We start from the raw sequence: 25,631 nt of genomic DNA, 5'->3' as shown, positions 1-25,631 counted from the left end.
CCAGAAGCTTGATCTGACTTTTTAAAAAGAGGTTTTTTTTGTACTATTCCTTTATCTTATGTAACAAATGTCTTCACTCTTTTGTTCATTCATTTAGCTTCTTTTGAAAACAGTGTCAGGCTTCCGTGAAGATGAGAATTTTTCTCTAGAGCATCTCTGAGAGCTCCCTGAATTTTTCCTTCATTTTCCCAAAGGCTTTTGCAGATGTTAACAGCGGCAGTGACTTGACTTTGGTACTCTGATATAGCTGGTAAAGACTGTGTTTTGCTGTTATGTTGACCATTAGCTCGACTTGTTTTTTTGTCTTGACATTTGTCCTCTTTTGGTAGTTTTGGAATGTGTACTTTACACCCAAGTAAAAGGTCAGATGTTTCTAGGTCTTTATGCGTGGTCTCCAACTTTATTGTTGCTGATACCATGTCTCCCAGAAGGGTGCCACTGAACTTGACTCAGGCCCTTCAAATTCATTTTCGATTGGTCATAGCTATTCAAAAATATGTTGTCTCTCCTCCAGAGGGGCAGAATCTCCAGTGTCCACTTTTTTCTTTTTCTTTTTTAAAAAGATTTTATTTATTTGAGAGAGAGTGAGCAAGTGAGCGAGAGAGAGTGAGAGAGAGCAGAAGCAGGAGGGGCGGCCGGCAGAGGGAGAGGGAGAAGCAGGCTCTCCGCTGAGCAGGGAGACTGACATGGGGGCTCAATCCCAGGACCCTGGGATCATGACCTGAGCTGAAGTCAGACGCTTCACCGATTGAGCCACCCAGACACCCCATCCAGTGTCCACTTTGTCTCTGTATAAAGTCAGATCTTTTTATTTTATTTTTTTAAAGATTTTATTTATTTATTTGACAGAGAGAGAGAGCACAAGCAGAGGGAGCAGCAGAGGGAGAGGGAGAAGCAGGCTTCCCGCTGAGCAGAGAGCACGATGCGGGGCTTGATCCCAGGGCCCCGGGATCATGACCTGAGCTGAAGGCAGACGCTTAACGACTGAGGCACCCAGGCGCCCCAGATCTTTTAATTTTTTTTAAGTCAGATCTTGATAATGAAAAATCCGACCTTGACTATCAAACTGCCACCGCACATAGCAATGAGTGGGGAGCTGGGTCTGGTCTAAGGTGCTCTGGATGTGCTGCTACTGACTGGCCCCAGGACCAGCAGGACACAGATCATCATGTATATGACATGAGGCCACTGCAGAGTCACCTCACATCCAGAATATCATTAACTTCAGAGAACATCGAGAGCATTATGCCTGGAATCGAACGAGTGCTGGGCAGCCAGGCGGACCTCAGCCGAGGTGGGGGAGAGGGACAAATACAGTAAACCCTGACTAATGCTCTTTCTTCAAACAACTTTATTTAGGTGCCGAGGGGTATCCCCAGAGCTCCGAACACCTTGCCCACACACACTATGCAGAGCAACTTTAGGTTTACTGAAAACATGAGCATAAAATACAAAGAGTTCTTAAAAACAGTTTCTCCTATAATTAACATCTTGCATTAGTGTGACACAGTTACAATTGATAAGCAAATATTGACACATTTTCATTAATAAGTCAGCATCCCCCCCACTCCTCTCCTTGCCTGTGGCCTGGGATCTCTTTCAAAGCCGCAATCTGGGAACAACTGTTTCCTGTTTCACGGGACTCCTGTCCTTAATTGCCCATTATCTAGTGTCTTGCAAACAGTTGTGTGGTATATTTTATCTGTTTTTTTCCCCTGGAGGAAGGGCAGATTCATCCTGCATTATTCCACCACGGCCGGAAGCTAAGGTCTTTTTGTGTATCTTTGACACCACGAAGACAGGATAGACTTACTGTGTTTTGAAGTCTACCATTAGGTGGCGCTGTTGTACAACTGAGATGCTTTTCAGAAAAGGCCCCGTACAAAGAAGTTCTTTTAAGAGATCTATGAAATTATATATTTGGTATTAGTTTGGGTACAAAAGTCTGTCTTGTTGAGCTCTACTTTATTCCTATATCTGTTATCATGGAATTTTTGCTTCAGTGTAAAATTTATAAAGATATTTTGCCTACAATCATACATGTCATAGATTGACTATGACAATCTCCTGGGACCCAGTAGGAGAAATATTACAGTCGTTAAGGGTAGGTTTCCACGTCTAAGTGGATTTAGATATATTTATGAAGGCACTGATTAACATTCATTCCTGACGTGCTGAGAAGAATAAGATGTGTTTCCTGCCTCAGAGGGCTCCTGTCCGCATGGGGGAGACATAGATGTGGACCCCCAGTGACCAAGGAGGCATTCTTCACAGAGCAGGTGACCATCTATCAGGGTGCAAAAGATGTGTAGAAATTTTCCACTGGAGAAGGGGGCAAATAACAGTCCGTCCCCAACAGTGGAAATATCACGTAGAAGGAGATAGATATTCAAAATATCATAACCAGGTCAGAGAAGATGGAGTGGGTCCATGCAATTAGCAGGAATAAAAGAGCAATAGGAAATAAGGATAAGGAAGGGGACCAGGACCACAGCATGAAGGGCCAGATTTGCTACATAAGGGCTCAGATTATACCTTGTAGCCAGTGGAGAGTAAACATAGTTATCAGTTAAGTGATTAATATGATTAAAATGGTGTTTTAGACTAGAGTCTCTAAACTACTTGGGCTGAACAGCCTTTATAATAAATGCAGTTTTAGTAAACATCCAATATATTTATACATACATATATATATATATACACACATATGTAGCATTATGTAGACACATGATGCAGATTATAAAATATGCATAAAACTATGCAGCTTGTGGTAATAATGACATAGACTTTGACAATTTTGAATTTTTTACAGATTATACATCAGGTCTGATTAGATCCCTGTTTTATGTTATAGTGGAGCTAATTTAAGTGGAATGGAAGACATCTGAGTCTCAATGTTCTCTTGATCACTTCAAGAAATTCGACCACGGCAGTGAACTTGCATTCTTTCTTCAAGCCTGACATACTGCCATTTCACACAGAAACAGTAGGATTGTTCTCCCAAGTCAATATTAGAGGCCTAACTTCTTATTTATTAATTTAAGATAAGTGCAAATTGGAGACTTACTGTTTTATTTGTCCCCTGTGGAGCACTGTGCGCGCCTTCGATGCATGTGTCCTCACACATACCCCCGGGCTGGGTGACTCTGGCTGCAGCCCTCCAGAGAGACTGCAGAACGTAGGCAGGAGACCAACACGGACACCAAACAGGAGCTGCTTCTCTGTTGGTAATCAGAGCAGAGATCAATTAAATCCGAGATAAACAGTTACAATCCAATTCAAATAATACATATTTCACTTCAGCCTCTTGTAAATTAACAAAGCAAAATATTAAAAATAATAATTATGTCCCCCAAAGTTCTGGTATTACGAGTGAACATGGGTTAGAGTTATCCTGGAAAGAAAACTTAGTGACTGATCTCTGGCCAGTGTGTTAGAAACGACAAGACCCCTTCACTGGTGAGGACACAGCAAGAAGTCAGCAGTCCGTGACCCCGAAGAGGGGTTTTGCCAGAATCCGGCCATGCTGGCTCCCTGATCTCAGACTATCAGCACCCAAAACTGTGAGTAGTATATGTCTGTTAGTTACAAGGGGTGTTTTGTTACAGGAGCTCAAATGGACCAGGACCAAGAACAAAGATAAACTGGAATATTTGACCTAGGTTTTCTGCTGCAGTATTGCAGAAGATGCCCGAGGAGACTTGAATTGGCATCCATCTCTCCATCTTTCTGCCCAACCATTAGCCCTTGAAATGAATATGGCTACTTCACTGAAGACGCTGAGCTTCTCACATGTAGCAAGGAGCATCACACCCCTGCCTCAGTTTTGCAGGTACTTTATTGTACAAACTTTATAAATTACTGTTTATAAATTACATCAAGTACATGAAAGATATTGTATAAATTCAGAGGTTTGTTTCCTAATTAATATCATGTGAAGCATTAAGATAGCTGTCTTGAAAGAAATGGTTGTAAATAATCTATAGCTAGACCATTTGCAACGACCATTGTTCACTCCCAAATTGCGTTTTGACCTTGTTCATTTGTTGACTGGAAAATTGCATCCCTTTTCCTACTTCTGAGTGTGAAGGTGATATCAGCTCTGTGAGACATTTCAGGATTTATAGTTTCTGCATTCTGTCTTCCAGACAAAGTTGGAAAGTATGCTTTTTCTCAGTGCTAAATATCAGAATTGTGGCTAGTCTTTAGGCAAACACCTTTTTTTTTTTAAAAAAAAGATTTTATTTATTTATTTTGACAGAGAGACAGAGAGAGAGGGAACACAAGCAGGGGGAGTGGGAAAGGGAGAAGCAGGCTTCCCGCTGAGCCCGACACAGGGCTCGATCCCAGGACCCTGAGATCATGACCTGAGCCGAAGGCAGATGCTTAACGACTGAGCTACCCAGACGCCCTTAGGCAAACACCTTTTAAAAAGTTGAAACAGGACGGGGCGCCTGGGTGGCTCAGTCAGTTAAGCCACCGATTCTTGATCTGGGCTCAGGTCATGATCTCGGGGTCGTGAGATTGAGCCCCACATCGGGCTCTACTGGGCTCTGCTGGGCTCTGCCAGGCTCTGTGCTCAGCATGGAGTCTGCTTGTACCTCTCCTTCTGCTCCTCCCTCCGCTTGCATGTGCTCGCAGGCTCTCTCTCTCAAATAAATAAATAAATAAATAAATAAATAAATAAATAAATAAATAAAATCTCGAAAGCTGAAACAGGCTGGAGCTACATATGTATAAAGGTATACCCACCAAATCTTAGGGGAGACTTTTTTTTTTTTTAAAGATTTTATTTATTTATTTGACAGAGAGATACACAGCGAGAGAGGGAACACCAGCAGGGGGAGTGGGAGAGGGAGAAGCAGGCTTCCCGCTGGGCAGGGAGCCAGATGCGGGGCTCGATCCCAGGACCCTGGGATCATGACCTGAGCCAAAGGCAGACGCTTAACGACTGAGCCACCCAGGCGCCCTAGGCGAGACTTTTTAAAGCAGACCACCCAGTGTAAACCTGATGTGAGTTGGATGTTTTTATTGGTACATTGATTCCTTACCTGGCCTTTAAACATCCGTTATTGGAATATGTCATGTTTCCACAATATTCTCTGTATAGGAGCTCCCTTGGTTTTTGCAGGTGCAGGACGGCCCGATGAGCTGCCCATTTCCCCTGTGCACTTTAGTGAACCTTTGTACATTGTTTTGCCTGGTCACTTCCTATCTTATTATTCAACTGTATTTTCTCCATAGCACTTACCGCTATTTGAGATGATTTTGTTTATGTATGCTGTGTTTGCTTTCTCCCTCTCTTCACTTACATGTAAAACTGCATGAGGTCAGGGGCCTTGTTTTCCTGTTCATCATGCTGTCATCGGTGCCAAGACAGGACCTGGCACAAATTGAGTGGTCAATACAAAATCATTGATTATGTAAATAAATGAACATTGACAATAGTACCTGATGTCATGTTCACTGTCACGAAACATTTATTCAATGTTGTGCCCATAGTGAACAATATGACATTGTGAAGTTGAACATAGGTGAAGAATATATATCTCATATTAAGTGTTCTAACCCCCAAATCAGCAACAGACAAACAGACAAAAAACCCGCAAAAGAACACAAGGAAATTTTGGAAGGTTATGGTTATGTTTCATATCTTGGTTGTGGTGATGGTCTGATGGGTACATGCAAATGTCCAAACTCATCAAGATGTATACATTACATGTGTATAACTTTTTATATGTCAGTTATATCCCAATAATATTTTTTTAAGAAGCATTTATTAAGCAGGACCACAGTGTTACACAACCCCAGTGGGGTGTGTGTGTGTGTGTGTGTGTGTGTGTGTGTGTGTGTGTGTGTGAAAGACCAGGCTCTGCACAAAACAGATTGATGCCTGGAAGACCCAACTAAATAGAAACTTGTCATCCAAGTAGCTCCTGAATAATGTGCCAGTGACTTCCTTTGTATTTGGAATTATCTTGTAATGAGGATGTCTGGGTAGTTCAGTAGATAAACCCTTTTAGGTGAAGATCCCCACAGAGCCCTCCGAAATTGAGTATCAACCCTGCTCCGTCATAAACAGCATTAGAGGCCGACAAACCACACTTCATTCCCACATTTCATTCATAATCACAGCAAGACACTTTTTAAAATAGAAACAAGGAGGGGCGCTTGGGTGGCTCAGTCAGTTGAGCGTCTGCCTTTGGCTCAGGTCATGATCTCGGGGGATCCTGGGATCGAGCCCCGAGTGGGGCTCCCTGCTAAGTGGGGAGCCTGATTCTTCCTCTCCCCGCCCCCTGCTTGTGTGCCCTCTCTTTATCTCTCTCTATCAAATATATAAAATCTTTAAGAAAAATAAATTCATATAAAAATATAAAAAATAAAATTTTCATTTGCTTAAGTAAATGATGAGGAAAATTATAAAAAAATAAAATAGAAGCAAGTATACAAAGTATTTTTTTAAAAATCAAATTGGGATTCAGTGCTACCTAACACTAATTTAGAGAGAGAGTTAAATTTAATTGATTTGGGTAGGGTAAAATGGCAATAATTGTTGGACATGGTATTTAAATTTCATGACTTGAATTTCTTTTTAAAAATTTTTAAATTTTTTTTTATTTAAAGATTTTATTTATTTATTTGAGAGAGAGAGAATGAGTGAGAGCACATGAGAGGGGGGAGGGTCAGAGGGAGAAGCAGGCTCCCCGCTGAGCAGGGAGCCCGATGCGGGACTCGATCCAGGGACTCCAGGATCATGACCTGAGCTGAAGGCAGTCGCTTAACCAACTGAGCCACCCAGGCGCCCAACTTGAATTTCTTATTGCTTCTTTTCACGTGAGATTTACCTTTGTAAATGCGCCATCACAGAAAACTTTTCAGAGAGTTCTTCCTTGCATTTTTCTCTCTGAGGGTACCAGTGTCGTGTTCAGGGATTGGTGACGGAGAAAGGTATAAGGAGAAGATGAATGTGCTTCAGCCTTAGAAGTGTCTCCAGCTACTGACTTTGTTCTTTCCCTCAGGCTGAATGAGGTGAATGTAGAGTATCTTGCAGTTGAATAATTTGGATTGCTTTTAGGCAAGAATTTTTGTGATGTTATAAAAATTGAGATCTAAAAGGAAACTTAAACTTCAGTTCATTCTTTTGATGTATTTTGCCTGAAGCATGGTGCTAGGACCTGTTATTTTAAATAGGCAATATAAAAATATCTTTCTAATTCACTCCTACAGTTGAAAGTTCCTCATGGATTGAAATTACTGTGATCTATCAAAATTTACTATGTTGTGGAAATAAAATAAAATCACATGTCAGGCAAGGAATGATGACAACAATGGACCAGCTTATTATGAAGCTTAAAATGAAAATGCTTTACTGGAAACAGTCCATTGGTCTTTTGGAAGATTGAGAATATGTGTCAAAATCAGAGTGCTGGTGTTCTATTTATTCTTATTGATGTGGCTGGTTTGCCCCATGCTTAAGGTCAGTCTTTTTGAATCCATAATAGTATTTGGTTTAATTGCATGTTGTTGTTGTTGTTGTTGAGATGTAATTAAGGTACCATAAGAGTCATCATTTTAAGGTGGACATTTCAGGGGTGCCTGGGTGGCTTAGTTGGTTAAGCGTCTGACTTCATTTTGGCTTGGGTCATGATCTCGGGGTGGTGAGATTGAGTCCCACGTTGGGCTCCCTGCGGGGTGTGGAGTGTGCTTGGGATTCTCTCTCTTTCTCTCCCTCTGCCCCTCCCCTCCCATGCATGCTCTCTTTCTGTCTCTCTCTCAAAAAAAAAAAAAAGTGTACATTTCAGTGATTTTGAGTGCAGGCACAAGGTTGTGCAACTGTCGTTACTAATTACAGAATATTTCATTAATCCAAAAAGATGAAACCACTAATCACATTTTGTAGCTATGGATTTGCCTATACTGGACATCTCGTGTAAACTGAGTCATATCATGTGCCTGACTACTTCCCCTTAGCAAAGTCTTCCAAGATTTATCCATGTGGCAGCAAGTGTCAATACTTCATTTCTTTTTATGGATGGGTGATAGTCCCTTGCACAGCTAGCTGTGCCACATTTTATTACTCACTTATAAATTGATGAACACTTGATTTGTTTCCATTTTATGACTATCACGAATAATGCTGCTGTGAACATTTGTGTACAAATTTTTTTTGAACATATGTTTGCACTTCTCTTGAGTATATACCTAGGAGTGGAGTTGCTGAGTCATGTGGTAACTCTTTGTTTCACTTTTTTTTTAAAGATTTTATTTATTTGTTAGAGAGAGAGAGAGAGTGAGCATGAGTGGAGGGGGGAGAGGGAGAAGCAGACTCCCTGCTGAGCTGGGAGCCCGATGTGGGGCTCAATCCCAGGACCCTGAGATCATGACGTGAGCTGAAGGCGGAGGCTTAACTGACTGAGCCACCCAGGTGCCCCTATGTTTCACTTTTTGAGGAATCGCCAAACTGTCTCCCACAGCAGTTAGGTACTAGGGTAGGTTAAAACACCATAAAGTGGCTCACTTGGTTGAGCATTGGACTCTTGGTTTCGGCTCAGGTCATGATCTCACGGTCATGAGATTGAGCCCCGCATCCAGCTCCGTGCTCAGTGGGGAGTCTGCTTGAAGATTCTCTCTCTCCCTTTCTCTCTAAAATAAATAAATAAATCTTAAAAAGAAAACACCAAAAAGCTTGCTGCTCTTATGACTGTTTAGCCATTTTTTTCCTTGAATAAATAGTCCTTGGGTTACTACAAGTGTTTGTTTAATATCTGGAGCTGCGAAAAAGTTGGTTCTGACAATCTTTGCCATTATTTTTTCATTGCTTTTCTGAGAGGGTAAATTTTCAGAGGTTCTTATTCTGACATTTTCACTGATATCACTTCAGTTGCCTGACTTACACTGCAGTGAGATCACTGCTTTGCCTTTGGTTATTTCCATACAGACTTGTACAAGTCATGGGGATGCCAAAGAGAGAGTGACTCAAGCTTCTTTTAAGTCTGTCATCACAGATTTTTCTTACTGGATATTATCTTTGCTTTTATTACTTATAAAGTTTGGGAGCTATTAAAAGCCTCAGAGATGGGGCGCCTGGGTGGCTCAGTCGTTAAGCATCTGCCTTCGGCTCAGGTCATGATCCCAGGGTCCTGGGATCAAGTCCCGCCTTGGGCTCCCTGCTCAGCAGGGAGCCTGCTTCTCCCTCTCCCACTCCCCCTGCCCGTGTTCCCTCTCTCGCTATGTCTCTCTCTGTCAAATAAATAAATAAAATCTTTAAAAAAATAAAATAAAAACGAAAGCCTCAGAGGTTGGCTAATGGATTGATACTTTTGTTTCACACATGAGAAAACTGGCACTTCTTGTGGAGTGAAGTGAATTGTCTGGCTTCTTCCTCTCATTGGTAGTTGAGCTTAGAATTGAAGTTGGACTACAGGTTAGAGCTCAAACAAAAATAGTCAGTACAAATCCTTCTTTGCAATTTTCCTGAGTCTCATCACCTAGCCTTCTATACATGATTCCCCTTTTCGCTTGGGCATGTGGGCTAGTCCCTGTGAGACTTTGAAAATGATGAGATACCATAAGGCGATGCATAGCCCCACAGCTCTTCTCATGGACTTGGCTTTGACCTTGGTATTATTTGGGGATTATAAAAATTCCCAGTCTCCAAGAAGCAGCCCACAGTTTGAGCCATGTGAAATCTGTATGGTGGCAGAGACATTTCTGTCTAACTTTCCCTGCTTATTTTTACTTTCCCTGTTTATTTCTACATAGCCAAAGAGAAAACAAATGGTTTCAAAATAAAAGTTTGGTGCTGCAATGTAGGTATATGAACGTACATTGGAAAAAACTTGCTTTTAGGGCCCTTGGGCACATCCTCTGGTTGGTGTTTGATTAGTTTCATGGGGCTGCCATAAAATTACCACAGACTGGGTGGCTTAAACAACAGAAATTTATTTTTCTCACAATTCTGGGGGCTAAAAATCTGAGACCAATGTATCTGCATGGTTGGTTTCTTCCAAGGCTTCTTTCCTTGGCTTGTACATGAGTGCCTTCCCCCAGTGACTTCACATTGCTTTCCCTCTGTAACTGTGTCCTCATTTCTTCTTGTAAGAAACAAGTAATATTGGATTAGGACCTGCCATAGTGACCTCATCTTACCTTAATTATCTCTTTAAAGACACTGTCTCCAAATAGAGTCACATTCTGAGATACTGGGGGTTAGGACTATGAATTTGAAATATAAGAATCAAATTTTCGTCATAAAGAATGAATAGGATACTATCAAAGCAAACACTCTCTTCCCAAACTGAAAAAAGAATGAAAAAATGGAGCAGAATATCCAAGGGCTGTGGGACAGTTACAAAAGGTGCAACACACACAGAATGGGAATAACAGATGGAAAAACTGAAAAAGGAGCTGAAGAGATATTTGAAGTAATAATGTTGAGGATTTTCCAAATGAATGTTAGTCACCAAGTAGCAGAACCAGGAAGCTCAGATTATACCAAGCAGGATAAACACCAAAAAACTATACCTATACATATTATATTCAAACTACAAAAACCCAAAGACAGAGAAAGAAGTCAGGAGGGTGGGGGACTTCTCTATAGAGGGACCCCTATAAGAATTATATTGGACTCCTTGTCAGAAACCATGCAAACGAGAGTGTAGTGAAATGTTTAAAGTGGTTTTTTTAATGTTTTTTAAAATCATGTTATGTTAATCACCATACATTACATCATTAGTTTTTGATGTAATGTTCCATGATTCATTGTTTGTGTATAACACCCAGTGCTCCATTCAGTAGGTGCCCTCTTTATTACCCATCACCAGGCTAACCCCTCCCCCAAGCCCCCTCCCCTCTAGAACCCTCAGTTTGTTTCTCAGAGTCCATAGTCTCTCATGGTTCATCTCCCCCTCTGATATCCCCCCCTTCATTTTTCCCTTCCTGCTATCTTCTTCTTCTTCTTCTTTTTTTTTTTTTTAACATATAATGTATTATTTGTTTCAGAGGTACAGGTCTGTGATTCAACAGTCTTACACAATTCACAGCGCTCACCATAGCACTTACCCTCCCCAATGTCTATCATCCAGCCACCCCATCCCTCCCAACCCCACCACTCCAGCAACCCTCAGTTTGTTTCCTGAGATTAAGAATTCCTCATATCAGTGAGGTCATATGATACATGTCTTTCTCTGATTGACTTATTTCTCTCAGCATAATACCCTCCAGTTCCATCCACGTTGTTGCAAATGGCAAGATCTCATTCCTTTTGATGGCTGCATAATATTCCATTGTATATATATATATATACCACATCTTCTTTATCCATTCATCTGCGATGGACATCTTGGCTCTTTCCACAGTTTGGCTATTGTGGACATTGCTGCTATAAACAGGGTGCACGTACCCCTTTGGATCCCTACATTTGTATCTTTGGGGTAAATACCCAGTAGGGCAATTGCTGGGTTATATGGTAGCTCTATTTTCAACTTTTTGAGGAACCTCCATACTGTTTTCCACAGTGGCTGCACCAGCTTGCATTCCCACCAACAATGTAGGAGTGTTCCCCTTTCTCTACATCCCTGCCAACATCTGTTGTTTCCTGACTTGTTCATTTTAGCCATTCTGACTGGTGTGAGGTGGTATCTCATTGAGGTTTTGATTTGGATTTCCCTGATGCCGAGCGATGTTGAGCACTTTTTCATGTGTCTGTTGGCCATTTGGATGTCTTCTTTGGAAAAATGTCTTTTCATGTCTTCTGCCCATTTCTTGATTGGATCATATGTTCTCTGGGTGTTGAGTTTGATAAGTTCTTTATAGATTTTGGATACTAGCCCTTTATCTGATATGTCATTTGCAAATATCTTCTCCCATTCTGTCGGTTGTCTTTTGGTTTTGTTGACTGTTTCTTTTGCTGTGCAAAAGCTTTTTATCTTGATGAAGTCCCAATAGTTCATTTTTGCCCTTGGCTTCCCTTGCCTTTGGTGATGTTTCTAGGAAGAAGTTGCTGCGGCTGAGGTCGAAGAGGTTGCTGCCTGTGTTCTCCTCTAGGATTTTGATGGACTCCGTCTCACATTTAGGTCTTTCAACCATTTTGAGTCTATTTTTGTGTGTGGTGTAAGGAAATGGTCCAGTTTCATTCTTCTGCATGTGGCTGTCCAATTTTCCCAACACCATTTGTTGAAGAGACTGTCTTTTTTCCATTGGACATTCTTTCCTGCTTTGTGGAAGATGAGTTGACCATAGAGTTGAGGGTCCATTTCTGGGCTCTCTTATTCTGTTCCGTTGATCTATGTGTCTGTTTTTGTGCCAGTACCATACTGTCTTGATGATGACAGCTTTGTAATAGAGCTGGAAGTCCGGAATTGTGATGCCGCCAGCTTTGCTTTGCTTTTTCAACATTCCTCTGGCTATTCGGGGTCTTTTCTGGTTCCATACAAATTTTAGGATTATTTGTTCCATTTCTTTGAAAAAAGTGGATGGTATTTTGATGGGGATTGCATTGAATGTGTAGATTGCTCTAGGTAGCATTGACATCTTCACAATATTTGTTCTTCCAATCCATGAGCATGGAACGTTTTTCCATTTCTTTGTGTCTTCCTCAATTTCTTTCCTGAGTATTTTATAGTTTTCTGAGTACAGATCCTTTGTCTCTTTGGTTAGATTTATTCCTAGGTATCTTATGGTTTTGGGTGCAATTGTAAATGGGATTGACTCCTTAATTTCTCTCTCTTCTGTCTTGCTGTTGGTGTGTAGGATTGCCACTGATTTTTGTGCACTGATTTTATATCCTGCCACTTTACTAAATTCCTGTATGAGTTCTAGCAGTTTTGGGGTGGAGTCTTTTGGGTTTTCCACATAAAATATCATATCATCTGCAAAGAGTGAGAGTTTGACTTCTTCTTTGCCAATTTGGATGCCTTTGATTTCTTTTTGTTGTCTGATTGCTGTGGCTAGGACTTCTAATACTATGCTGAATAGCAGTGGTGATAGTGGACATCCCTGCTGTGTTCCTGACCTTAGGGGGAAAGCTCTCAGTTTTTCCCCATTGAGAATGATATTCGCTGTGGGTTTTTCATAGATGGCTTTTATGATATTGAGGTATATCCCCTCTATCCCTATACTCTGTGGAGTTTTGATCAAGAAAGGATGCTGTACTTTGTCAAATGCTTTTTCTGCATCTATTGAGAGGATCATATGGTTCTTGTACTTTCTTTTTTAATGTATTGTATCACATTGATTGATTTGTGGATGTTGAACCAACCTTGCAGCCCAGGGATAAATCCCACTTGGTCGTGGTGAATAATCCTTTTAATGTACTGTTGGATCCTCTTGGCTAGTATTTTGGTGAGAATTTTTGCATCCATGTTCATCAAGGATATTGGTCTTTAATTTGCCTTTTTGATGGGGTGTTTGTCTGGTTTGGCGATCAAGGTAATGGTGGCCTCATAAAACGAGTTTGGAAGTTTTCCTTCCATTTCTATTTTTTGGAACAGTTTCAGAAGCATAGATATTAATTCTTCTTGAAATGGTTGGTAGAATTCCCCTGGGAAGCCATCTGGCCCTGGGCTTTTGTTTGTTGGGAGATTTTTGATTCAAAATTGTTTGTTGGGAGATTTTGATTTTTGCTTCAATTTCCTTAGTGGTTATAGGTCTGTTCAGGTTTTCTGTTTCTTCCTGGTTCAGTTTTGGTAGTTTTTTCCATCTCTAGGAATGCATCCATTTCTTCCAGATTATCTAATTTGCTGGCATAGAGTTGCTCATAATATGTTCTTGTAATTGTTTGTATTTCTTTGGTGTTGGTTGTGATCTCTCCTCTTTCATTCATGATTTTATTTATTTGGGTCCTTTCTCTTTTCTTTTTGATAAGTCTGGCCAGGGGTTTATGATTCTTGTTAATTCTTTCAAAGAACCAGCTCCTAGTTTCGTTGATCTGTTCTACTGTTCTTTTGGTTTCTATTTCATTGATTTCTGCTCTGATCTTTATTATTTCTCTTCTCCTGCTGGGTTTAGGCTTTATTTGTTGTTCTTTCTCCAGCTCCTTTAGGTGTAGGGTTAGGTTGTGTATTTGAGACTTTTCTTGTTTCTTGAGAAAGGCTTGTATTGCTATATACTTTCCTCTTAGGACTGCCTTTGCTGCATCCCAAAGATTTTGAACAGTTGTGTTTTCATTTTCATTGGTTTTCATGAATTTTTAAAAATTCTTCTTTAATTTCCTAGTTGACCCATTCATTCTTTTTTTTTTTTTAAGATTTTATTTATTTATTTGACAGAGAGAGACACAGCGAGAGAGGGAACACAAGCAGGGGGAGTGGGAGAGGGAGAAGCAGGCTTCCCGCAGAGCAGGGAACCCGATGTGGGACTCGATCCCAGGACCGTGGGATCATGACCTGAGCTGAAGGCAGTCGCTTAACCAACTGAGCCACCCAGGCTCCCATACCCATTCATTCTTTAGTAGGATACTCTTTAGCCTCCATGTATTTGAGTTCTTTCCGACTTTCCTCTTGTGATTGAGTTCTAGTTTCAAAGCATTGTGGTCTGAAAATAGGCAGGGAATGATCCCAATCTTTTGGTACCAGTTGAAGCCTGATTTGTGACCCAGGATGTGATCTATTCTGGAGAATGTTCCATGGGCACTAGAGAAGAATGTGTATTCTGTGGCTTTGGGATGGAATGTTCTGAATATATCTGTGAAGTCCATTTGGTCCAGTGTGTCATTTAAAGTCTTTATTTCCTTGTTGATCTTTTGCTTAGATGATCTGTCCATTTCAGTGAGGAGGCTGTTAAAGTTCCCCACTATTATTGTATTGTTGTCAATGTGTTTGTTTGCTTTTGTTATTAATTGCCTTATATAATTGGCTGCTCCCATGTTAGGGGCATAGATATTTACAATTGTTAGATCTTCTTGTTGGATAGCCCCTTTAAGTAGGATATAGTGTCCTTCCTCATCTCTTATTACAGTTTTGGTTTAAAATCTGATTTGTCTGATATAAGGATTGCCACCCCAGCTTTCTTTTGGTGTCCATTAACATGGTAAATGGTTTTCCATCCCCTCACTTTCAATCTAGGGGGTGTCTTTGGGCCTAAAATGAGTCTCTTGCAGACAGCATATCGATGGGTCTTGTTTTTTTATCCAATCTGATTCCCTGTGTCTTTTGATTGGGGCATTTAGCCCATTTACATTCAGGATAACTATTGAAAGATATGAATTTAGTGCCATTGTATTGCCTGTAAGGTGACTGTTACTGTATATCGTCTGTGTTCCTTTCTGGTCTATGTTACTTTTAGGCTCTTTCTTTGCTTAGAGGACCCCTTTCAATATTTCTTGTAGGGCTGGTTTCGTGTTTGCAAATTCCTTTAGTTTTTGTTTGTCCTGGAAGCTTTTTGTCTCTCCTTCTATTTTCAAAGACAGCCTAGCTGGATATAGTATTCTTGGCTGCATATTTTTCTCATTTAGTGCTCTGAATATATCCTGCCAGTCCTTTCTGGCCTTCCTGGTCTCTGTGGATAGGTCTTTTGCCAATCTAATGTTTCTACCATTTTAGGTTACCGATCTCTTGTCCCGAGCTGCTTTCAGGATTTTCTCTTTGTCTCAGATTCATAAGTTTTACTATTAGATGTCGGGGTGTTGACCTATTTTTATTGATTTTGAGGGGGGTTCTCTGTGCCTCCTGGATTTTGATGCCTGTTTCCTTCCCCAAATTAGGGACGTTCTCTGCTATAGTTTGCTCCAATATACCTTCTGCCCCTCTCTCTCTTTCTTCTTCTTCTGGGATCCCAATTATTCTAATATTGTTTCGTCTTATGGTATCACTTATCTCTTGAATTCTACCCTCATGATCCAGTAGTTGTTTATCTCTCTTTTTCTCAGCTTCTTTATTTTCCATCATTTGGTCTTCTATATCACTAATTTTCTCTTCTGCCTCATTTATCCTGGCAGTTAGAGCCTCCATTTTTGATTGCACCTCATTGATAGCCTTTTTGATTTCGACTTGGTTAGATTTTAGTTCTTTTATTTCTCCAGAAAGGGTTTCTCTAATATCTTCCTTGCTTTTTTCAAGCCCAGCTAGTATCTTTAAAATCGTCATTCTGAACTCTAGTTCTGACATCTTACTAATGTCCATATTGATTAGGTCCCTGGCAGTCAGTACTGCCTCTTGTTCTTTTTTTTGAGGTGATTTTTTTCCGTTTTGTCATTTTGTCCAGAGGAGAATAGATGAATGAGAGAACAAAATGCTAACAGGGTAACCATGACCCCAGAAAAATATACACTAAACAAATCAGAAGAGACCTTCCAGAAAGTGGTCGCTTTTCTGTTCAGAGAGTTGCTGCTATACTTTTATTCGATCTCCTGTTGAGTTTGTAGGTGTTCAGAATGGTTTGATCCCTATCTAGCTGAATTCCTGGGACCAGACGAAATTTAGGTCTCCTACTCCTCCACCATCTTGCTGCTCCTCCTCTAAAGTGTTTTTTTAAAGGATTTTATTTATTTATTTATTTGAGAGAGAGAGAAATAGAGTGTGTGTGTGTGAGCCAGGGGAAGGGCAAAGGGGGGGGAAGAGGGAGAAGCAGACTCTGCGCTGAGCGCAGAGCCTGATGTGGGGCTCCATCTCACAACCCTGAGATCATGACCTGAACTGAAACGAAGAGTTGGATGCTTAACCAACTGAGTCACCCTTGTGCTCCTAAAGTGTTTTTTGTTTCTCTTTAAAGACCCACCTATCTGGAATTCTGTATCCAGAGAAATCATCCTTCAAAAGTAAAAGAGAAATAAAAACTACTTTCTCAGACAAAAAACTGGAGAAAATTGTTGATAGTAGACATGCCTTACAAGAAATGTCAAAAGGAGAAGGAAAATGATGTATGTCAGAAACGCAGATATACATATATGAAGGTGAAATAAGATATTTTGTTTTTATTATTGTTAATTGATACAATAGAAAACTATTCAAGAATAGCAACAATGTATTAGGTGATTTTAGGTAGAGATTTTAAGTGAAATAAATGACATCAATGTTATCAAAGATGGGAGGAAGGAATTGAGGATATTCTTTCATAAGATACCTGCAATACCAATGAAGGGTTATGATGTTATTTGAAAGTGAATTTCAATTAGTTGTAATTAGTTGTAAATAAATACTGCAAATTTTATAGCAGCCAGGAAAATAATTTTAGAAAGAAGGGTAATTGATATGTTAGAGGACAGAGAAAATGGAATCATATAAAATGGTCAGTTAAAACCAGAGGGGCAGAAAAAGAAGGGAAGATTAAAGCAAAGGAATGAAAGAAGGACAACAAAGAAAATAGTTATAAATATGGTGGTAGATTTTAATCCAAAATATCAATCATTACTTTAAAAGTGAATGGTCTAAATACACCAGTTAAAAGACAGGGAATGTTAAAGTGGATAAGAAAAAAAGGCCCAACTATATATTGTCTATAAAGAAGCCATTTTAGGGCGCCTGGGTGGCTCAGTTGGTTAAGTGACTGCCTTCGGCTCAGGTCATGATCCTGGAGTCCCTGGATCGAGTCCCGCATTGGGCTCCCTGCTTGGCAGGGAGTCTGCTTCTCCCTCTGACCCTCCCCCCTCTCATGTGCTTGCTCTCTCTCATTCTCTCTCTCAAATAAATAAATAAAATCTTAAAAAAAAAAAAGAAGCCATTTTAAATATAAGGACACAGATAGTTAAAGAGGGAGGGGCTATAGAAAGTTCTACCATGCTGACATTAATCAAAACAAAACTGGGGTAACTATGTTTCAGGCAAAGAAGACTTCAGAACAAGGAAAATTATCAGGATTAGAGAGAGGTATTACATAATGCAAACAGGGTCCTTAATATGCATGTTCCTAACAACACAGCATCAAAATACACAAAGTAAAATACTGATAGAACTGATCATTACTCTGGGGTGCCTGGGTGGCTCAGTTGGATTCTTGATTTTGGCTCAGGTTGTGATCTCAGGGTGGTGAGATCAAGCTCCACATCATGGTCCCCACTCAGTGGGGAGTCAGCTGGAGATTCTCTGTCTCCCTCTCCTTCTGCCCCTCTCACCACTTACACTCTCTCTCTCTCAAATCAATCAATCAATCTTAAAAAAAAGAACTGATCATTACTCATCCTATGGACAATAACAGGGCAATAAAGGAATTTTTTATACAACTCTATGACACAAGTTTGGTAACTTAGATAAAATGGACCAATTGGATAGAACCACCAAAATTCAAACAAGAAGAAATAGATAATCTGAATAGAGTGATATCTATAACAATTTTGAATCACTATTTAATAAAATTCCAAAACCAAAAGCACCAGTTCTAGATGGTTTCACTGATGAATTTTACTAAACATTTAAGGAAGAAATGACACCAATTCTCTCCAACGTCTTACCGAAAATAGAAGCAGAGAGAACACTTTCTAACACATCCTATGAAGCTAGCATTACACCAACCTCCCCCCACACCAAACCAGATAAAGACATTAGAAAAAAAGGAAACAACAGACTCAAATATCTTCTGAAAATACATGCAAAAGTCCTCAAAAGAATATTAGCAAAGTGAATTCAACAGTGAATAGGAAATTATACATCACGACTAATGCAAATATGCATGGCTAAAATCCAATAATACCCGAAGCTGGTGAAGATACAGAATGACAGGAACTCTCATTCATTGCTGGTGGGAATACAGAATGGTGCAGTCACTTTGGAAGATAGTTGGGCAGTTTCTTTCTTTCTTTTTTTTTTTTTTAAAGATTTTATTTATTTATTTGAGAGAGAGAGAGAGTGAGAGAGCACAAGAGGAGGGAGCGGGAGAGGGAGAAGCAGACTCCCCGCTGAGCAGGGAGCCCGATGTGGGACTTGATCCCGGGACTCCAGGATCATGACCTGAGCCGAAGGTAGTTGCTTAACCAACTGAGCTACCCAGGCGCCCAGTTGGGCAGTTTCTAAGCATGGTCTTACCAGCAAACTACTTGGTATTTACCCAAATGAGTTGAAAACATATCCATTAACACATACAAAAAAACCTGCACATAAATGTTTATAGCAGTCTTATTCATAGTTGCCCAAACTGGAAGCAATCAAAATGTTCATCAATAGGAAATGGATAATCAAACTTTGGTACGTCCATACAGTGGAATATTATTCAGTGACAAAAGGAAATGAACTATCAAACCATAAAAAAATATGGAAGACTCTTAAGTGCATATTGCTAAGTGAAATAAGCCATTTTGAAAAAATATACACACACATATATGTAGTAAGATTTATTTATTTATTTTAGAGAGAGAGTGCACAAGTGAGCAGGGAGGAGTGGAGAGGGAGAGGGAGAGAGAAACTCAAGCAGACTCTGTGCTGATCATGGAGCCTGACTTGGGGCTGGATCTTAGGACTCTTAACTGTCTCTGCCACCCACATGCCCCCAAAATACGTATTTTATTATTCCAGTATATGTGTCTATGTCATTCTGGAAAACTATAGAGACGTAAAAAACTGTAGAGATAATGAAAAAGATCAGTGGTTACAGGGGTTGGGGGAATGAGAGGAAGGATGAGGATGTGAAGCACAAGGCAGTGAAACTATTCTCTGATACTAAAATGACATATGAAATTGTACAACCTTACTGTAAACTATGGATTTTTATTTAATAATAATATACTAATATTGTGTCATTAACTTGAACAAATGTACCATGCTAATCCAAGTTGTTAATAATAGAGGAAACTGTGGGTGAGGGTATGGGAGCTTTGTGTTATCTGCTTGATTTTTCCGCAAATGTAAACCTGCTCTAAAAGTAAAGTCTATCAACTATAGAAAACAAAAATATTAAAAATCTCAATACAAGTTTCATTTCAGTTTGCCTATAACATACTCCAGAATCCATTTCATTGAAACAAATTTCAGTTTTGAAGTAATCGGATTGTCCAAAAGAGGGTGCCAAAGACTTACAAAGATATCTTCTTTGGTTATGCAAGAGGAAGTTAAATAATAACATAGAATTAATAGAATAAAAAACCCGAAGGCTGTAACATAAGTCAACAGGCATCACACTTGCTGTATCTTGCCCATAACTTCTGTCTTCCTTCCTTAGGACTCAGATCCATTACCTTTGTTCTTTGGTGCTGCTTCTTTGTTGTCTGTGATGGTGTAATACACCCTGATGGTGCACAGCTGTGACCTGGACTCCAGTGAGACCTGAAGGAAGCTGGGTTAGCACAATTGCATTTGGACCCTATTTTAAGCAACTATAGACATAGGCTTGTATAAATTGAATTGCAATGGGAATTTTGCAAATTTTTAAGTTTTTTCCAGTTTACAGTATTTGTAGTGATATAAATTTGCAAATTCTTTTCACTTTTTGACAATAGCCTGTAAGACTCCAATCTTGAATTTCTCTGTTTCTAGCACCTTCAGTCAAGGAACCTATAATCTGTGACTAAGTATACAAGCACCAACACAATTCATTCCTTGGGGCATCTTTTTTTTTTTTTTTTAAAGATTTTATTTATTTATTTGACAGAGAAAGACACAGCGAGAGAGGGAACACAAGCAGGGGGAGTGGGAGAGGGAGAAGCAGACTCCCTGCCGAGCAGGGAGCCCGATGCGGGACTCGATCCAGGGACTCCAGGATCATGACCTGAGCCGAAGGCAGTCGCTTAACCAACTGAGGTACCCAGGTGCCCTTGGGGCATCTTTTGATGAAGAATTTTGTAGTGGATAGAATCTCCTTGTTAGGGCAATAATATTACAGGTAAACCCAGTTTCTTTTGTGTTATAATTTGCCTTTTTGGAGTTTCAAAACATCTTTACTTTCTGTTGGTCGGAAAAGTGTTAAAAAGTGGTGTAAAAATATACACTTGTAAAATAATAAAATTAACAAAATTTGAAATGAAAACTTACTAATCTCAGCTGAAGAGATAAAGGTATCCAGAATTTGTTATGCAAAGTTTTAGATATTTCTATATATGTTTAGAACATGAAGAGCCTCCACTAACCATGTTCTCTGGTAGAATACTTTCCATGCCCAGTGATGAATACTTTTCCTATATCACATCATTCCTTCTTCATCATGGATGCCTGTGATTCCATTTTATTTATATATTATACTTTAGTCAGTACTCTATGCAATTTAGTTCTTTTTGTTTTGTGCTATTAAGAGTATTGATTTAATAAAAAAGAAGTCTTATAGATACACATTTCCACATTTGTTATCTCTGTTCATTTAATTCCCAGAATTGAAATTCCAAGTCAAAATGTAAACAGATTTACATTTTGTTACATAATACCATCCACTGCCTGATAAGTTTTACAAATATAAAAATGCACCAGTTGAGTATTCCTCTGGGGTTTTCTTTTTTTTTTTTTTTTAAGATTTTATTTATTCATTTATTTGAGAGAGAGAGAGAGAGCACACGAGAGGGGGGAGGGTCAGAGGGAGAAGCAGACTCCCTGCCGAGCAGGGAGCCCGATGCGGGACTCGATCCCGGGACTCCAGGATCATGACCTGAGCCGAAGGCAGTCGCTTAACCAACTGAGCCACCCAGGCACCCTCCTCTGGGGTTTTCTTAAAGCAGAGAACAACTATATCTAAGAATGAATAATTTTATTTATTTATATACTTAAGTTTTTATTATTGAAGTATAGTTGACATGCAATGTTATATTAGTTTCAGGTCTGCAACATAGTGATTCAACAATTGATTATATTATACAATGCTCACCACAATAAATGTAGTTACCATCTGTCACCATACAATGTTATTACAGTATTATTGACGATATGCCCTATATTTCATCTCTGTGAGTTTTTTATTTTGTAACTGGAAGTCTGTACTTCTAAATCCCCTTCACCTGTTTCTCCCCCCCCCATCACCCCTGGCAACCACTAGTTTATTCTCTGTATTTGTAAGTCTGTTTTTTATTTTGTTTTGTTTTATTTTTGGTTCATTTATTTTGTTTTTTAGATTCCACATAGAAGTCAAATCATATGGTTTAGTTTTTCTTTTGTCTGGTTTATTTCACTTAGTATAATACCCTCTAGGTCCATCCGTGTTGTCACAAATGTAGAGATCTTAGAATGAATCATTTTAGTTCATGCTGTGCAGGATGGACATATCCCAGGGCCAGACATCATTAGGAATAGCATTTACCTCTTTTGCTATATGCTGTAAAACAATTCCCCCAGTATTGCTGATCTTTTGCATTTGAGGTCTTACTTTTTCTTTTTTCTCTTTTTAGGTATTTCTGTTTTAAATGGAGATGTCCTCTGACTGACATCTGGGCATACTTCTTGCAAATCTCAGAGCCAGCTACATGTTGAGGTTCAGCTCAGTTCTAGTGATGTGGCGATTTGAGTTATCTTGAGCTATCTTTGGTGCTCTATTAGCGGCCATGCTTTAATTTCAGGAAGGCTTTCTTCTCTGTAGGAAGGAAGCCTGGAGTGACGGAATTATCCTCTCGGAGTACATTTCCTCTTCATTCTGTTTTCAAAATGTTTCTTTCCAGAAGAAAAAAATTACATCCTTATGATAGGGGGAGGAGGTTTGGATGAAAGGACTATTCATTTGTTTATTATATTCCTTCTCAGAAGATGTGGCTAAAGTAGGTTTTGTAGTTATTTTCATAATTATTTTAGTGAGAAGGATTTATAGTACATATTTTATTTTGTCGAGTGAGAATATTATAGCATACACACACTGCCTCCCCAGACTTTTCCCAAAACGACTAACAGTATCAACTTAATAACAATATTAATTTAATACCAAAATGCAAGAATATTATTATCAACTCCATCATTTACTAGCTGTAAGAGCTTGGTCAGGTTAATATCTCTTTTTATTTATAAAATAAGGTAACTGTGAATATCAAGTGAGATAAATATATACAATATACATATATTTATTATATATTATATAAACTATACATAATATATATCATATGCTGTATAAATTATGTATAACACATATATCTTTATTACATGTATACATATGTATGTGTGTGTGTATATATATATGTGTGTGTGTATATATATATGTGTATATATATATATATATCATGGCCTATGGTAAATACTCAATATGTGTTAGCATATTTAAGTTTTTGTCATTATTAGTTGTCCCTTAGTAATATTTTTGAATACATTCATTTTTAAGGAAAGCCCACTGCTTGTATTTATTTTTCTTAGTTTGGATTCTCCCCAAAGCAGACCCTGAGATGTGAAGTAGGGAAGCAAAGGGGACATTGGTAGGAAACTGGTAGGAAGGGAAGGACCAAAGGGAACCAAATGAAGGGGGAACCCCTAGGCCAGTTGCCATCATGGGCCTACTGGAGCATGATCCCACAAGGAATCTCTGGGAAAAGTGCAAAACACATGCTTCAGAATTTACTAGTAAATGGGCTGTGAAGCTAAGCAAAACAACTCCTGATAGTCATTTGTTGAGGACCGTTCCTTGGACTGCTCCTTCCCCAGCACTTCCTACCTGCCAGGCAGGTGTGCAGGCAGTGGCCCTCAGGGGCCATACTGTAGAGACAGGCTGTGGGAAGTCTCCTGGGGCGTCTTGAAAGGTAGGGCACTGACGCTGTCTGCTACCGCCATGAACTGTTGAAAACCTGGCCTTCAACATGGCTTAGGAACTACTGGGGAACACTATGAGCGTCTTATCATATTCCCTGTTCCACAGGTGGACAGGTGGATTAATTAGGCTGTACCAAATACTACATTTTATATAAACCACATTCCATTCTAAGTAGAATCTAGTTAGCCCATTGGAATAAAAAAAAAACCCATGACTCTGGACCACAACAAATCATGTGTTTTATTTTTTATTTATTTTCAAATTTTTTATGATGAAAATTTCACACATATATAAAGAAGGAATAATATGGTGATCAGCCACATATTCATCGTCCTGGTTCAAAAATTTTGTTTCAAAAATAAATCTACCCCACTCCCACCTAGATGAATTTTAAATAAATTATATTGTTTTGTTCATGAATATTTCAGTGTATATCTATAAAATATAAAAGTAATTTCATTGTTAGGCTTAAATTGTTAACAGTAGTTAATACAATCAAATACCTGGTCCTTGTGTAAATTTTCCTGTCTTCCTTTTCTCTTTCTTTCTTTCTTCTCTTTCCTTCCTTCCTTCCTTCCTTCTTTTCTTTTCTTTTCTTTTTTCTTTTCTTTTCTTTTCTTTTCTTTTCTTTCTTTCTTTCTTTCTTTCTTTCTTTCTTTCTTTCTTTCTTTCTTTCTTCCTTTCTTTTCTTCAGCTGGGGCAAAATAATAAGGACCTAAATGGCTCCATATCACACTTGATTGATAGGTTTTTTTAAGTCTCTCTGAATCCACGGATTCCATCCTTTTCTTTTTTTGTTTTGTTTTGTTTTAATTCATTTATTTTTGGTGCTGTACCTTCTTCTGGATCAGTGTCATGCCCTGCCCTTGGTTTTCAGTAGTTGTTGACTGGAGAAAATAAATATCTTCTCATCTCATTAGATTAGTGGCATGTCCATTTCAGGTGCCATTTCAATAACTGGTCTAATCATGTGCTGGACATGGAGATGCCCAGGCCTGTGCTCTGAAGTGATAAGGTGAGATGCAGTGATGATTGAAAATAGAAAAGAAAAAAATGGATGAATTTGACTACATGGCCTTGGAGAAAACAGTTGACTTTCCTCTATTATCAAAAATTATCATGGCGCCTGGGTGACTCAGTCGGTTAAGTGTCTGACTCTTGATTTCCGCTCAGGTCATGATATCAGGGTCGTGAGATTGAGCACTGCATCAGGCTCTGTGCTGGGTGTAGAGTTTGCTTAGGATTCTCTCTCTCCCTCTCCCTCTGCCCCTCCCTGCTTACGTATGTGCTCTTTCTCTCTAATAAAAAAAAAATTATCAGATACCAAATGTTGATATTAACATTATCAGAATGTCACTAACAAAACTTCTTGACAGAGCTTGGCCTTATCCCCAGAGAGCTTACATCTCAGAGATCACAAAACAGCCTAATTTAACTATTAATCGACATTTAAAAATAATGTGCTAATTGCATAAAATGTTTTTAAATACAAAATTTAAGTGGTTATACTGTAATTAGTGGGAAGGAATGTTCATGGATCAGCTATTAACACTCTAATTTAAAATCTTAATATAAAAACTGTGTTTCAATGGTTCAAAAATGTAACCAGAGCTTGCAGTCATTTTTACATGCATTAATATATTTACACGCAATTTGAGAACAAGTCACAAATACTGTCTGTTTTGAGAATTATTAGCAATCCTTTTAGATTGTTAGTGCCTGGTAACAGACACTAGCATGCTGATTGGTTATGCTATTTGTCTCTCAAATACTTTAAAAAACTGCACACACATATATCAGTTTTTTTTTTTTTTAAGATTTTATTTATTTATTTGAGACAGAGAGCATGAGAGAGAGAGCACATGAGAGGGGGGAGGGTCAGAGGAAGAAGCAGACTTCCTGCTGAGCAGGGAGCCCGATGCGGGACTCGATCCCGGGACTCCAGGATCATGACCTGAGCCGAAGGCAGTCGCTTAACCAACTGAGCCACCCAGGCGCCCCACATATATCAGTTTTAATTGTATGTAACAATCTGTTGTAGTGCACTGTAAATATATCTTTTCCTC

The 25,631-nt window shown here is 39.2% G+C and overlaps 1 long non-coding RNA gene across 1 annotated transcript; it reads left to right on the top strand.

The window, feature by feature from the left end:
• Window positions 1-919: 919 nt before the first annotated feature.
• Window positions 920-25,160, top strand: LOC135362834 (uncharacterized). The gene is made up of 5 exons (XR_010408149.1): window positions 920-3,832; window positions 7,228-7,477; window positions 16,708-20,200; window positions 20,512-20,660; window positions 22,229-25,160. It is a non-coding gene; the product is annotated as an uncharacterized LOC135362834 (long non-coding RNA).
• Window positions 25,161-25,631: the final 471 nt, after the last annotated feature.

This window comes from Mirounga angustirostris, unplaced genomic scaffold (assembly GCF_029215605.1).
Source record: "Mirounga angustirostris isolate CCGP_5_RB_7025 unplaced genomic scaffold, mMirAng1.0.hap1 SCAF_16, whole genome shotgun sequence".
NCBI lineage: Eukaryota > Metazoa > Chordata > Mammalia > Carnivora > Phocidae > Mirounga > Mirounga angustirostris.
This window is presented reverse-complemented; position numbering and strand designations above follow the sequence as displayed.